We start from the raw sequence: 13756 nt of genomic DNA, 5'->3' as shown, positions 1-13756 counted from the left end.
GGAATCCGCCGCCACTGCCGGCCGCTCGCGGACTCGGGCCGAACGGGGAAGGCGCCAGGCAGGACCGCTCGCTCGCTGCGCAGGACGGCGCCCTCCTGGCGCCGCTTCCCGCCCACCGTGCGAACCCGCGGGGCCGAGCCTCCTTCCCTCCCCGCCGTCGTCCCCGGCCGAAGCCGCTTCTGCCTGGTCCTGCCGAGAGGAGGGCAAAGTTGCGGGCGAATGGTGCCCGCGCCGGACCCCTGCCTCGGAAAGTCGGATCCGCCCCCGCTGGAGGAGGCTCGGTGGCGGGGTAAGTAGGGCACCGGCATCCCGGAACCGCCTCTGGGCCCGGGAGATGGCCCAGCGGTGCGCACCCCACCATCCCCGATCGGGCGCGCGCGCCAAACTTTGGAGGGAGAGGGGGCGAAACCGAAGGTGGGAGAGGGAGTTCTCGGCGCGGGGAAAGCTCAGCGCAGGCACCCACACCTCCAGACCCACTGCACCCAGATTCACAACTGCCACATACGCACAGCTCATCACCCATCGAGCCACAGACACACGCACACGCTTCAGACCGAACCGTGCAATTCCGGAAGTGCGGGCGTTCGGATCTTTAGACCAAGCATGTCCTCCAGCCTCAAATAAATCCACTGTCTTTGTCTGCTGCCCCTGCAGCCCCACAGTGAGGTGTCCCCAAAGCGAGACGGGCAGGAGAGGGGCTGCCTTGTCTTTGAAAAGTCGTGGCCGGGACCTCGAGGCTGAGAAGTGGGGAGGGGAAATCAGACATTTCAGTCAGCTCTCCGGGTTCATCAGGAGCGAGTTTGGCGTGGAAACTCGGTGTCTGGGTGATGTGTCTGGGTGTGCGCAGCCCTTCCGGAGGCGAGGCCGGGAGAAAGGAGGGAGTGACTCATAAACTCAGACCAGGCGTGTTAGGGTCTGTGAGCAGAGTAGAAAAGGCTGGCAGGCGGTGCTGCCCTGGACAGCTGGGTGGTGGCAGTGACAGGGCCTGCGAGGGAAGCACAGACCCTTCCCCCTAGCGGATGTGCTTCCTCAGAGAGACTTCCAGGGGGGGTGGGCTGAGGAGATTCCAGCCCTGGGTGTGTATATGTAAAACGTGGTAGGGGATGTTTAACACTCCAAGGTCATGGAGAAAGCAGGGCAGTCCTGAAGCCATATTTATTTTCATTGCACCTGAAGTTGTGTCTGTTTTCGGATGCCCTTGGTGTCCGGGGCTCCAGGATGTTTCAAAGGTTGTCCTGGATCTAGTACAGTGCCTAGCATTGTTGGTACTCGATAAATAGTTGTTTGATGAGTGATGACACCAATAATTCATATATGTTAAGGACACTCTATGAGCCAAGCCAGGTGGCCTCGGCTAGGTTGGAATTGGTCTATCTGCAGAGGAGGGGGCCCTGAGTGGTTCCAGGGAGCCCTGCCTGATCTGTTTAGCCCAAGCAGCAGGTTCTGTTGTGCGCTGTGGGCTGGCACTGGGGACTTGAGTCTTAGCATTGGCCTCTGCTTCCCTAAGAGGGGCAGTAAGAAAGTCTCCATTTTTGCATCTGGCTAAGCTGGGAGTGTCGTGACGTGTTCTTCCTGGCTCCTACTGGCCTGGAAGGAGATGGGTCTCATGAAGGGTCTAGGAGCTGTGTCCTCCAGCAGTGGCTTGGCTCTGTGGTGGCAGCAGGTAGAGGGGCAATCACAGTCCCTGTACTGAGTATTGGGTGGGTTCCTCTGCACCAGCTGGCATGAGCTTCCCAGAGGAGTGGAAACATCTCGTGTTCCTGGAACTGGGATTGCAAGCAGTCCTGAGAATGATTCCCTACCTTCATGGAATTGGGAACATGCCAGGATGTGGTGCAACTTGGCCATGTAATCACAAAGAAATGTGTCATTCCCCCACCCCACCCCACCCCTGGCCCTTTGTGACTAGGTTTGGTGTGCATGTGAAGCTTCTAAGTGGTCTCAATCCTGAAATTAGCAAAGTGTGTAGGCAGCACCCAGGATTGTGGCCCCAGATGAGCGAGAGAGTGATCTGGGCTTGGCCACCCCCAATTTCAGGTGGAACACTGCAGCCAATCCCTTCCCAATATCACCTTTCCACCTTATTTATGTCTTCTGTGAATCAAGAGCTCTACGTTATCTCATCAAGACCTTATATCCCTATGAAGTTAGCGTTTTGTCACCATTTTACAGATTAGGAGACTGAGGTTCAGAAAGGTTAAGTAATTTTTTGGGGGTCACACAGCTGGTGAGGAACAAAGCCAGGATTTGAAACTGGACAGTCTGACTCTGGAACCCATGCTGTTTCCACCATGCCCAGCTGTCTCTAAGGTCCCTAACTGGCTCTCCATAGCAACAAGGAAGCAACGCTGATGCACTTACTGGGTCCTGGGGCCCCTGACTACAGTCCTCTTTTTACACACACTGTGCCTAGCCTGGGTTACACCATGGGTCATGGAAATCGAAGGCTGGGTGGCACCAGGCTGCTAGAGCCTTCCGTGTGGATCTGGAGTCAGGAAACGATAGGGGTTTGGGAGTGACTGCAGGGAGATGTTGGAGTAATTCCGGCGAGAGCAGATTCACTGCTTATGTGAGAAATGGGGACAAAGCTACCACTCGTGACTATACAAGTCGCAGGTTTGGGTTTGGAAGGAATTGCCAGGTAAATGTCCTCACATGGATGACTATATTCCTTTCCCTTTCGGCCCTTGCCAGGGGAGACATCTATCACACAGGGAAATCAGCCCTCACCTGAATATGAAGGGGCATGTCACGGCTGTCCTTCCCACCACTCACCACATGCCCAGGAGAGCTAGACTGCGTGGTGGTGTCTGGTCCTCAGGAGGGATGGATGGGGAGAGCTGGGGCAACCAGGGGCTGCGATAACCACATGACTCACCGGGTCCCCAGCTTATGCTTTCTCACACAGGCCCCACAGAGGGACAGTGGTTCTCATTCCCGATTTGCTGATGAGGAAATGAGGCTCAGAGAGGTGCAGTGGCAGCCCAAGGTCACAAAGCTAAGGAGGAAGTGCAAGCCATGCTGCCTTCAGGACTCCCTGCAGGCACTTAGGGGCAGCTGTGTTTTCTGCCTGGTTGGTATTCTATCTCCCCAGCCCCAAGGCTGAGAGGGGGTTACCCCCGTTGGGGCAGAATCCTCACAGCTCTGCCCACCCGCATCTCTACCCCCAGATCCTCTGGTACAGGTGTTCACGGCATGGGGAAAGCTGGCAACCTTAAACAAGGAGCAGAAGATAAGCACTGCCCAGCTGGCCCTGCCCACCTTCCACAGCGAGCCCACCTGGGTGAGTGCCGGAGCGTGCGCAGTGCTGAGCTGCAAAGATACGGGCGCCCTCTCCCTGCTTCACTGTGGTGTGGACTCGCTGTCCAGGATGGCAGTTGGGAGACTGGGTGTGGGGAGAAGCTGCCCCATCCGAGGGGCGGGGGCTATTATCTTTGTACCCCTGGCTCTGTCCTAGTGCGTGACACGCGGAGGTACTTAGGAACATTGTCAGATGATGGGTGAACACCAGGGAGGGGCTGTGAGTGCCTCTGCTGGGAAGTGGTAAAGCGGGGAGCCAAGGGAATCTGCCGTGAGGAAACACTCAGAGAGGCCTCTGCCCTTCATGAAGTCACGCAGGAGGAAAGGAAAACAGCTCTCCTTTTCATTCCTTAAACAGAAATGCTTGTCCCCTTTGCTTAAACAAAGGTGGAAGAACACTGCTTGTCCTGCCCTGAGCACGTAGATTCCACGTCTGGGTGTGGGGTGGCCTCTGGCAGGCTGGACAGTTTGTTCTGTGCTTGAAGGTCTCAGCCTACGTCTTCATCAACCTAAATCAGGCTGGTTCTCCTGCACATCCCCCCCTCTGCAAACTTGGAAGGAGGGGCATGCAGGCCACGGGAGCCCCTGACCACCAGTAACTTAAGGTCTCTAGCAGCCCATCACTCCCTCTCTATGCCTCTACCCTCCCCCCATGCCTCCCCTTACCCCCCTGCCCCACAGAGATGGCTGTGTGCTGGGTTGTTTTAGACTCTGGGAAATTTATCACTGGGATTCCAGAGGGCTCTCTGAAAAGGATTTGGAGGAAAAGCGTGTAAAATAAATAAGCCAATTCCCAGCTCAGCCTCTCCTGAATGCCACAAGTAAACAGCTAGCCTGGGAAACTCTGTTTTGGCCTCTGTGCTCACACGTGGCTCACCGGCTGCCTTACCCGCTCCCTCCTTCCTGCATCCGCCCCATCCAGCCCCTCCTCCTTGACTCAGGGAGCCTCAAAAGTCGGGGAACACACCCAACGCCACACACCCAACGCCGGCTGTCCGGGACACTGGGAAGCTGGCATACTGGTGGCTGGGGACAAGAGGAGAATGTGGGAGAAGAGACAGCTAGGGGTTGCAGCACAGCCTTGCTCCATCTGAGGAAGTCTCCCTGCCTCGGCCCTGCTCGAGGTGAGTTTGACTTTGTTGATGGAGAATGTTGGGGCTTTTTCCAATTTTGTGGCATCTGAGGAAGCTTTACATCTTAAACATCAGTTTAGAGCAGATGGGCCAAAGCTAATTTTCTCCAAAGTGGGCTCCCATGTGAAGAAACCCTAAAAACCCCATTTACGGTGTAGGGCTACCCGGACTAACCAGAATGTCAGGGGTCTTTGCTTTTGACCGGACCTATGAGCTTAGGCCCTATCAGTTTAGGGCTCTGGTGGTGTGAGTTCACTGTTGTAAGTTTCTTTGTGGAGTATGAAGTAAACTCGTGATAACTTAATAACCTCATTTAATTCAGTTGACCCACTCTAAAACCCAGTACCCAGTGAGAAGGGGAGAACCAGGGTGCTAGGGTGGGGGTATTTCCCTGGTGGGATTGGCAGCTGAGGTCTCCACTCAGTCCCAGGGAGGGGCCTGGGGGCCTTTCCATTGATGTGCCTATGCCAAGCTGGGTCAGCAAACTGAAACCCCTGGGATCTGGGGAACAGGCACCCCCCTGAGGCTCTGGGTCCCGCCTCCACGCAGGAGCCCCTTTAGCCTGTTGCTGTCAGGCTTCCAAGAGACAATTTGAGGGGTAAGCCCCATGGCTTGCAGTCTTGTTTGGAAAGAGGCTGCACACCCACATACAGATTAGCACACATCATCATGGGCCAAAATACACACACACACACACACACACACACACACACAGATACATAAGCACAGGGATGCACTCATCCCAAAAGGCAAATTATGTAATAGTAAAGAGTACATATTCTAAAGCCAGAATGCCTACCGTACTGCTTAGTAACTGTGTGACCTTGGGCAAATTACTTAACCTCTCTGGGCCTTACTTTCCTAATCAGTAAGAGGGGGATGGTAATGGGTTATAAGTAATGGGGCTATAAGTGAATTTGTATCTGTGAGGAGTTTAGAAATGTGCCTGTACGTAGCTAGGTGTTCTAACTATTGTTCACCACATATTCTATGCCCCAGATATTCAGGCCCAAGGGCACAATACTTCCCAGAGGGGTGCTCACAAACTTGTCAGCGAATAGGATCAATCACTTTGCACTTTCTGAGTCCTGATTCTCAGGATGTGTGGCATTCTCTGTACTAGACTCGAATTAGAATTTATTAGAAACATCATTTCGTCTTCCCTTAAGAAGCTCATTATTTTATAAATTTATTTATTTATTTATGGCTGAGTTGGGTCTTTGTTGCGGTGTGCGGGCTTCTCGTTGCAGTGGCTTCTCTTGTTGCGGAGCACGGGCTCTAGGCATGTGGGCTTCAGTAGTTGTGGCTCGCGGGCTCTAGAGCACGGGCTCAGTAGTTGTGGCGCACGGGCTTAGTTGCTCCGCAGCATGTGGGATCTTCCTGGACCAGGGCTCGAACCTGTGTCCCCTGCATTGGCAGGCAGATTCTTAACCACTGCGCCACCAGGGAAGCTCAGAAGCTCATTATCTTAAAACAATGTGGGCACTAACTCCCCCCAGAGAAGGGTATGATTCCTTTAGCAGCATCAGTTTTCAAACTAGGTTCCTTGGAGCCCCAGAGTTCAACGAGGACCCCTCAGAGGTCTGATGGGAGGGAGGATCCAGGCCTCTCCCCCCATTTATTTTTTTTAAAAATATTTATTTATTTTTGGCTGCATCGGGTCTTAGTTGCGGCACGTGGGCTCCTCATTGCAGTGTGCAGGCTTCTCTCTACTTGTGCCATGTGGGCTCAGTAGTTGTGGCACACGGGCTTAGTTGCCCCACGGCATGTGGGTCTTAGTTCCCCGACCAGGGATCGAACCCGCGTCCCCTGCATTGGAAGGTGGATTCTTAACCACTGGACCATGAGGGAAGTCCCCCATTTATCTTTTCTACATATTGGGTTTCCTAGGAAAGTTCTGGTTCATAAGAAGGCTACATAGCTTAGACGGTTGAAAGACCCCCTCCACCGTCTGACCCGCTTCCCATCCTGTGTGCGTCTGTCCGAGCACGCTGTGTGATGCCCGTGCCTACGCGGGCCCGTGCAGCTACCTGAACGTTGGCCCCAGGCCTCTCCCACTCTTCCCCGCTTCCCTCCTCTCCCCTCCTCTCCAGCTGCCTCACCATCTGCAGGATTCTGGAAAGTGCTAACATGTCTGAGCCAAGATAGGGCTATCTGAGGAAGTATTCTGAAAACAAACTGGGCCACCATCCTGGCTGAGACTGCAGTGATTTTTAGCAAAGAATTCACAACTTCCGAGGTGGGCAGCCGGGGCTGTGGCCCCTGGCTGTCCTCTGGAGGATGCCTGGGGCCTGTCTCTGCAGGGTTAGGACAGACACGCCTGAAGAGGCCCAAGATTGCAAACCTAGAACCAGGAAGGGGAAGTCATCCTCACAGGATGAAGAACTGGAACCCCCCACCCCATCCCCCCGTGACCTCAGGGGTATGGAACCCTGTCCTCTTCTTATTCTGAGAGATGCTACTTTCCTTTTAGTTTTCCTCCTCCTTTTCCATCTGGTGCAGGTGCCTCGGGGCTGGGGACACAGGAAATATTAGCACTAACAGCTTAGCAAGCACAGCGCTGCGCTTAATTAGTGCCTTCCTGGCCTGCACTCACCGAGTTCTCACAGGATGCTCTCAGGATAGGTACCGTTGTGCTCCCTGTTGTACAGACGGGCAGACAGAACCAGACAGATGGGATAAGTTGCTGGCACCCCACTGCTGATGAGTGCAGAGCTGGGTCTGAGGCCTGCAGCCTGGCTTCAGAGTCAGTGCTCTTGACCCTGGGTGTGTCCGTCTTGCTGGGGCCACAGCCGGAGAGGTGGAATGGCTCTCAGGACAGTCATTTCGTAACTGTGGCCAGGGCATGCTGCTGGTGTCTGACTGGGAAGTGCTGGGGAGGCTGGCCTCAGGGGTGCTGCAAGCCAAGTCTGAGCCTCGGCCTTCCCCAAGGCTCGCTGGGCAGGGCACTGCCCTCATACAACAGCCTCTTTTGCAAGGCTGGCCATCTGCTGATTGCTGCTTCCCCTTAGCCATGGCAGCTCTCAGAAAGTGACGCCGATGGCAGCAGAAGGGATTTAAATTATTGGCAAAAGGAAGAACTGGCAGACTGGGGGCCTCTGTCTCCCCGAAGGCCATTCCGGCAAGACAGAAACCTTACCGTGGAGTAAGCGCCGAGCTGCTCGAGATGCCGAATGGCTTCCTTTTTTTTTTTAAATAAAGTTATTTATTTATTTTTGGCTGCGTTGGGTCTTCGTTGCTGCGCTGGACTTTCTCTAGTTGACACGAGCGGGGGCTACTCTTTGTTGTGGTGCCCGGGCTTCTCATTGCAGTGGCTTCTCTTGTTGCGGAGCAGGGGCTCTAGGCGTGCAAGGCTTCAGTAGTTGCAGCACGTGGCCTCAGGAGTTGTGGCTTGCAGGCTCAGTAGTTGTGGCACACAGGCTTAGTTGCCCCGCGGCGTGTGGGATCTTCCCGGACCAGGGCTCGAACCCGTGTCCTCTGCATCGGCAGGCAGATTCTTAACCACTGCTCTATGAGGGAAGTCCCCAAATGGCTTCCTTGGGCCCTGTGATCTCCCGGTGAATATCATCCCCAGCCTCTTCTTTCACCAGCCCTTGTCACGTACTTGGTGTTCCAGGTTCCAAACTGACCTCTTTCCCGATGCACGTGTCCTGCTCTCTGTAGCCTTTCCAGCTGCCCAGAACACTCTCTCCTTCCTTCTTTTCTCATGGTCAGCTCGCTTCATCCTCAGGCCTCAGCTTGGATGTCTCCTAGAAGCCTTGGTCAGTGGCCCTCCCTATGGCTGCCTGCACGTCCCCGTCCTCACACTTTGCCCCGCTGTGTTGCCCTGGCTGCTTTCATGGTCTGTGGTCTCCACCAGGTAGTAAGCTCTGCGAGCAGGACAGAGTCTGCCTTGTTCCCCTTGTGTCTCCAGTGCTTAGCACAGCCCCAGGCATGCGCTGAGTACCCATGCCTGACTGTGGGACCATGAGTGATGGGTGTGAAACTTGGCCGCAGGAGGAAGGAGGCACTGGACGGTGCCCAGGCTCCCATGATTGGATGCCTAGGGAGTGATCAGTGTCTGGGCAGAAGTGGTGGGAGTCATGGTGTGTGGAAGGGGGTAGCTGATGTGGACCAGAGGCCCTATGTGGGACAGGGAGGGAATGGGAGAGTGAGACCCTGGGCAGATGGCCTCTTGCAGTTACTACCCTGTGGGCACTGGGCTGGGATCCCAAGGATGGGCCTGAAATGCTCCAAGAGGCCTCTTTGAATTAGGTGGCCTGGTGGATGGATGCACTATGGGCCTCACTACTCAACCCCACCAGCAAGCGGTTCTCAGTCCTGTCCCCTTTCTGGACGGACATTCATTCATCCTCTCCGGGCTTCAAAGCTGACCCCCAAGCAATGGAGGCCCCCCATGGCTGAGTCCTTTCCCCTGAGCAGAGAGAAGGAAGCCCAGCTGGCAGGCTGCCTCCCAGGGTTGGTTCCAGTTGCAGCCTTTGAGCTGTGCTCACAGAAGTAGTAGGGCCCTGTGTGCTGGGTTCCCATCCACACCACCCAGGTAGCACACATTAGGTGCTCTGGCCAGGGCACCGCCTGTGTGGGTGCCTGCTCATGCCTGAAACCATGCCAGGTTGGCTGGGGATAGCAGAAGGTGCCTCTAGGCAAGAAGAGGAGAGGACACCTAGGCACAAATAACCACCTTTGAGTCCAACTGTGATGAGCCCACAAAGGTGGACATGAGGGAGGACTTGGGAAAGGCTTCATGGAGGAGGTAGGGGTTCCAGTGCAAGAAGGGAACCTGGGCAAAAGCAGAGGCATGGGAAAGTTCAGATTGAATGCAAAGGTTGGTGAGGAGTCCAGTTGGGCTGAACTTCAATTTGTAGGATGCACAAAGAAGAGTTGAGGCAGGATGGAGTTGTGGTTACATGTGTAAGCTCTAGAGCCAGGCTGCCTGCATGAGGACCCTCAATCCCCACTTATTGGCTGTGTGACCATGGCCAAGTTGCTTAACGTCTCTGTGCCTGTTTTCTCATCTGTAAAATGGAGATACTAATAGTACCCATCACGTGGGGGTGACAGGAGAATAAAATGTGTTTCTGTACAAGTGTTTAGAGCAATACCTGGCACACAGCATCAAGAAGAGTGAGCTATTATCCTTATTTTTTTTTAAAGCAGCTAGAAAAGTAAATTGAGGTCAGATCATAGAGGCCTTTGGATGTCATACTTTCTGTTTGCTAAACACCTGCTGTGTGCCAAGTACTTTACAGACCTTCTCACTGAGCCCCATACAACCTAGCAAAATTGTTAGCAAAGTCTCCATTTTATAGATGAGGAAACAGGCTCAGAGAGGCAGAGTAACCTGCCCAGGGTCACTCAGCCAGGTGGAGGCAGAGGTAGTAATGAAACCCAGGTCTGTCTGGCACTTAGCTCTTTCTTCAACATGGAGATTTAGAGAGATGTGACAGAGGCAGCATGGGGACATCCCCTGGGCTGGAGTCGCAGCCAGGAGCAGAGCATGGATGTTGTAGCCATTGGTCCCTAGGCTGGGAGAGTGGGAGGTGACAGGGGAAGAAGAGATGCAGGCAAGCCTGAAAGGCAAGGAGATGAGGAGGCCCCAAGGCCACAGCACACAGCTCACCATTCAGAGCTCAGGGACAAGCCATTGAGTCATTTTGGGAAAACATGACATCACTGAGTCTTGCTGTCTGCTGCCCACCTGCCAGTCCTCGTGCCCAAAGTCCTGCAAGGGGACCCTCACACCCAGGCAGCAGGGCCAGGTCAGCTCCCTGGCTTTCTGCCCTGAGTTCTCCCCAACCTCTGTAGCCCCATCTTCCCACTGCTCCCCTCCCTGCCTGCGGCCTCCACACCGCCCCCACTCATAAACCCGAATGAGGCAGGAGCTTCTGGAAGTGATGATGAGCATGAACAGCTTCCAAAAGGGCCTCCATGCCAGGCCTGTGATTGGAATTCCTGGTGGGAAGGGGACAGCTGTGTCGAGTTTTTAGAGCTGTTCTTCCCTTAAGAATGGTGCCTGCAGGACTTCCCTGGTGGCGCAGTGGTTAAGAATCTGCCTGCCAATGCGTGGGACACGGGTTCGGGCGCTGGTCCGGGAGGATCCCACATGCCGCAGAGAGGCTGGGCCCATGCGCCGCAACTGCTGAGCCTGCGCTCTGGAGCCCGCGAGCCACAACTACTGAGCCCACGAGACGCAGTACTGAAGCCCACACGCCTAGAGCCTGTATTCCGCAATGGGAGAGGCCACTGCCGTGAGGAGCACGCACACCGCGGCGGAGAGTGGCCCCCACTTGCCGCAACTGTAGAGGACCCATGCGCGGCACCGAAGACCCAACGCAGCCAAAAATAAGTAAATAAATAAATTTATAAAATAAAATTAAAAAAAAGAATGGTGCCTGCTATTCCATTGGAATCACTTTTTAAAAGTAAAGCCTGGTTGAGCTGTGTGCTCATGCTATGCCAGGTCCCAGCAGCCTCCGCCTTCCTAGAAGGTACAGTTGAGTATCTGAGAGCTCTTTATGTACTAGGTATCCTCAGGCTGGGTGATTTATTTGTGTCAATCTGATTGCATGAGGTAGCCCCATTTTATAGATGCCATTGCTGAGGCCCAGAGAGGTTAGGTGACTTGTCCAAGGTCACATAGCCGGAATTCAAACACTCGGCTGTCCAACTCCAGATGTGCCTATGCTCTTAGCCACTCCAGCCTCAAATAAAGCCATCAGAGAATACAGGACGTGGGCTGTACCGAACCTATGCCTGCCAAATTGTGTGGTGCAGACAGGAAGTGCTGGAGAATTTTCATCTCAGAGTGTGGGTTACGCCCCAGAGCTTGTTGGAGGCTGTGGAGACATTTAGGAGGTGACAGCTCCAGCTTCTTTGGCCTAGCAAACCCTGCTGACGTGGCCATCTGGGGTGAGACTCTCCCCTCTGGAAGGAGCATCGGGGCTCAGGGGGTGCCTGTCCTGGTTTTAAAGGCCAAACCTGGAAAAGGAGTATGAGTCAAGCAAGGGGCCAAGTGCCAGCTTCCTCAGCCCAGTCTGCGGGTGCAGGATGCCAGGCTGCTGCAGCTGCTGCTGCCACTCACAGCTCCCTCCCAGACCGCAGGAGGGGCTGGTGGCCAGCCCTCTCACTCTCACCACGACCTAGCAAGGGAGGCACGGTTATCCCCATTTAACAGGTGAGGACGTTGAGGCTTAGAGAGGTTTTCTGGTGCACCGGAACTCCCTTCGCCGGAAAAGAGAGGAACTGAGACTCTTTAAGTCTTCTTTCTGCCAAGAGACAGACAGAAGGAGGGAGGGGTTAGCCTGCCCTCTGACACTGAGCCGCGCAGGCTGGCTGTTCTCAGGCCTGCATTTCTGATTCATCTGCAATCACCAGGTCCTGATGTTGCAAGGCGAATAACCTCTGGAGTGAGAAAAGCTCTGATTTCCCTTGAGCTATGAGTCACCATTTCTCTGGGAGCACTTTTGAAGCCATAGAGCTCCTCCCCAGGCTTCGAGGGGCAGGTTCCTTCTCTGCCCAAGTGCCAGCCCCACACTGGCCCTGGCAGAGCCTGTCTATGGAAGGGCCAGGAAACAAAGGGCCTCCACTAGAGGCCTGGCCTTGGTGATTACCCAGCATGTGACACCCTGCCTTGCTCTCCACAGACAGGTGCCAGATTCCCAGAGGTCTGTGGGGTCTGCAGCCTTCAGGGATCCCTTGTCCCCTTTAATGCCCAAGGCCCATGTGGTCAGCACAAGTACACCTGCCCTCTCCAAAGATGTCTGGGAATCCCCCAGGATTCCCCAGTGTACAGGGCGGCTCCTCCAGACACCCCTCCCCCCACAGGAGGGAGGGGACCAAAGCCACTTACTCCCTCCTTGTCAGTCTCAGGCCTGATCACCACAGTAATAATTTCTGGAGAGTTGTCACTTTTCTCACAGAGAAAGTAGACTGTTACGTTCGACTGTAGGGGCAGTTCTGCTTCGCACTGCCCCCAGATTTTCCTTCTGCAATAAGATTTTGGCTTTGCCTCTGCTTAAATTCAAAAGCGTGTTCAAATGACTTTTCCGAAATGAGAGTCTCACCTCAGAAGAACTTTGCCTCTACCTCTACAGGTAGAAAACTGATACCTGCTTTTATTTTATTTTCATTAAATTTTATAAAATAAGTAATCCATGCCCATGGTATAAAATTGGAAAGGTACAAAAGGATATGTGGTGAAATCTCTTTCCCACGCCTGACCCAGACACCCAGGTCTTTCCACGAAGGCAACCGGCAATATTAGTTTCTTGTGTGTAAGCTGCTTTTAAATTATCTAGTTTTAAAACAAATCATACTCCACTGGGCTTCCAGTTCCGCCACCGTTTTTGAGGCACAACTGAAAAACTGCAGCTCAGGAAGTAGTAGGGGCCGCCTGCAGAGTGCAGCTCTGCCTAAGACTGTCCCTTACAAGCAGTGCTGGCTGCCCACATCCCTCAGGGGTCACCTTGGGTTCACCCACCCCACGTCCCTTATCCCCCGCAGCTCCAGGCAGCTAGCCCCTGGCTGTCCCCAGCTTCCAAGTGTGGCTCCTTCAGGCTCCACGTGAAACCGGTGCTCCCCACTGCCCCTTCTCCATTTTGCCCTCTAGTCTGGCTGGGCAGGGGCCTGCAACGGGGGCCTGTGGGGTCAGGGCCTGGTGACGGTGATGTGACCAGACTCTGCTGCCTCTTGGCTGGACTGAATGTTCAGAGTCCCCTAGGGGCTCACACAGGTAAGGTCCACTCCTATCCTGAGTGTGACCAGAGGCCTCCCTGCTCCCCTCCCCTTCTCCCCTCCTTTCCTCTCCCCTCCTTTCCTCTCCCTTCCTCCCTGCTCCTCCCCTCCTTTCTTCTTCCCCAGCATATTTATCAGGTGCTGTACAGTAAACATTAACCCTAACATAAAGCGGAAAGTGATAAGAATGGTGCAAGGTGGAGAAGAATGCTGCTAGGAGAGCCCTGTCCTTGAGACTGGCCTTCAGCAGACCCTGCCCTTCACGTCCTGGCCTTGTACCTCCTGCTGGGTGACCTTGGGCAAGTCACTTAACTTCTTTTTTTTTTTTTAAATAAATTTATTTATTTATTTATTTTTGGCTGTGTTGGGTCTTCGTTGCGGTGTGAGGGCTTCTCATTGGGGTGGCTTCTCTTGTTGCGGAGCACAGGCTCTAGGTGCGTGGGCTTCAGTAGTTGCGACACGCGGGCTCAGTAGTTATGGCTCACAGGCTCTAGAGCGCAGGCTCACTAGTGGCGGACCAGGGCTCGAACCCGTGTCCCCTGCATTGGCAGGCGGATTCTTAACCACTGCGCCACCAGGGAAGCCCCACT

At 54.4% G+C, this 13756-nt stretch overlaps 1 protein-coding gene across 2 annotated transcripts in view; it reads left to right on the top strand.

The window, feature by feature from the left end:
• Positions 1-227: 227 nt before the first annotated feature.
• The window catches only part of CHST3 (carbohydrate sulfotransferase 3), a 35932-nt gene continuing 22403 nt past the window's right edge, over positions 228-13756 (top strand). Inside the window, exon 1 of one of the 2 annotated variants that reach the window (XM_060033736.1) lies at positions 228-289. The gene's annotated coding sequence lies outside the window, so the exon portion shown is untranslated. Of the gene's footprint in view, positions 290-4327; positions 4425-13756 lie in introns of those variants that run through there. The other variant, XR_009522358.1, reaches the window with a different exon arrangement.

Source organism: Delphinus delphis, chromosome 16 (assembly GCF_949987515.2).
Source record: "Delphinus delphis chromosome 16, mDelDel1.2, whole genome shotgun sequence".
NCBI classification, from domain to species: Eukaryota; Metazoa; Chordata; class Mammalia; order Artiodactyla; family Delphinidae; genus Delphinus; species Delphinus delphis.
This window is presented reverse-complemented; position numbering and strand designations above follow the sequence as displayed.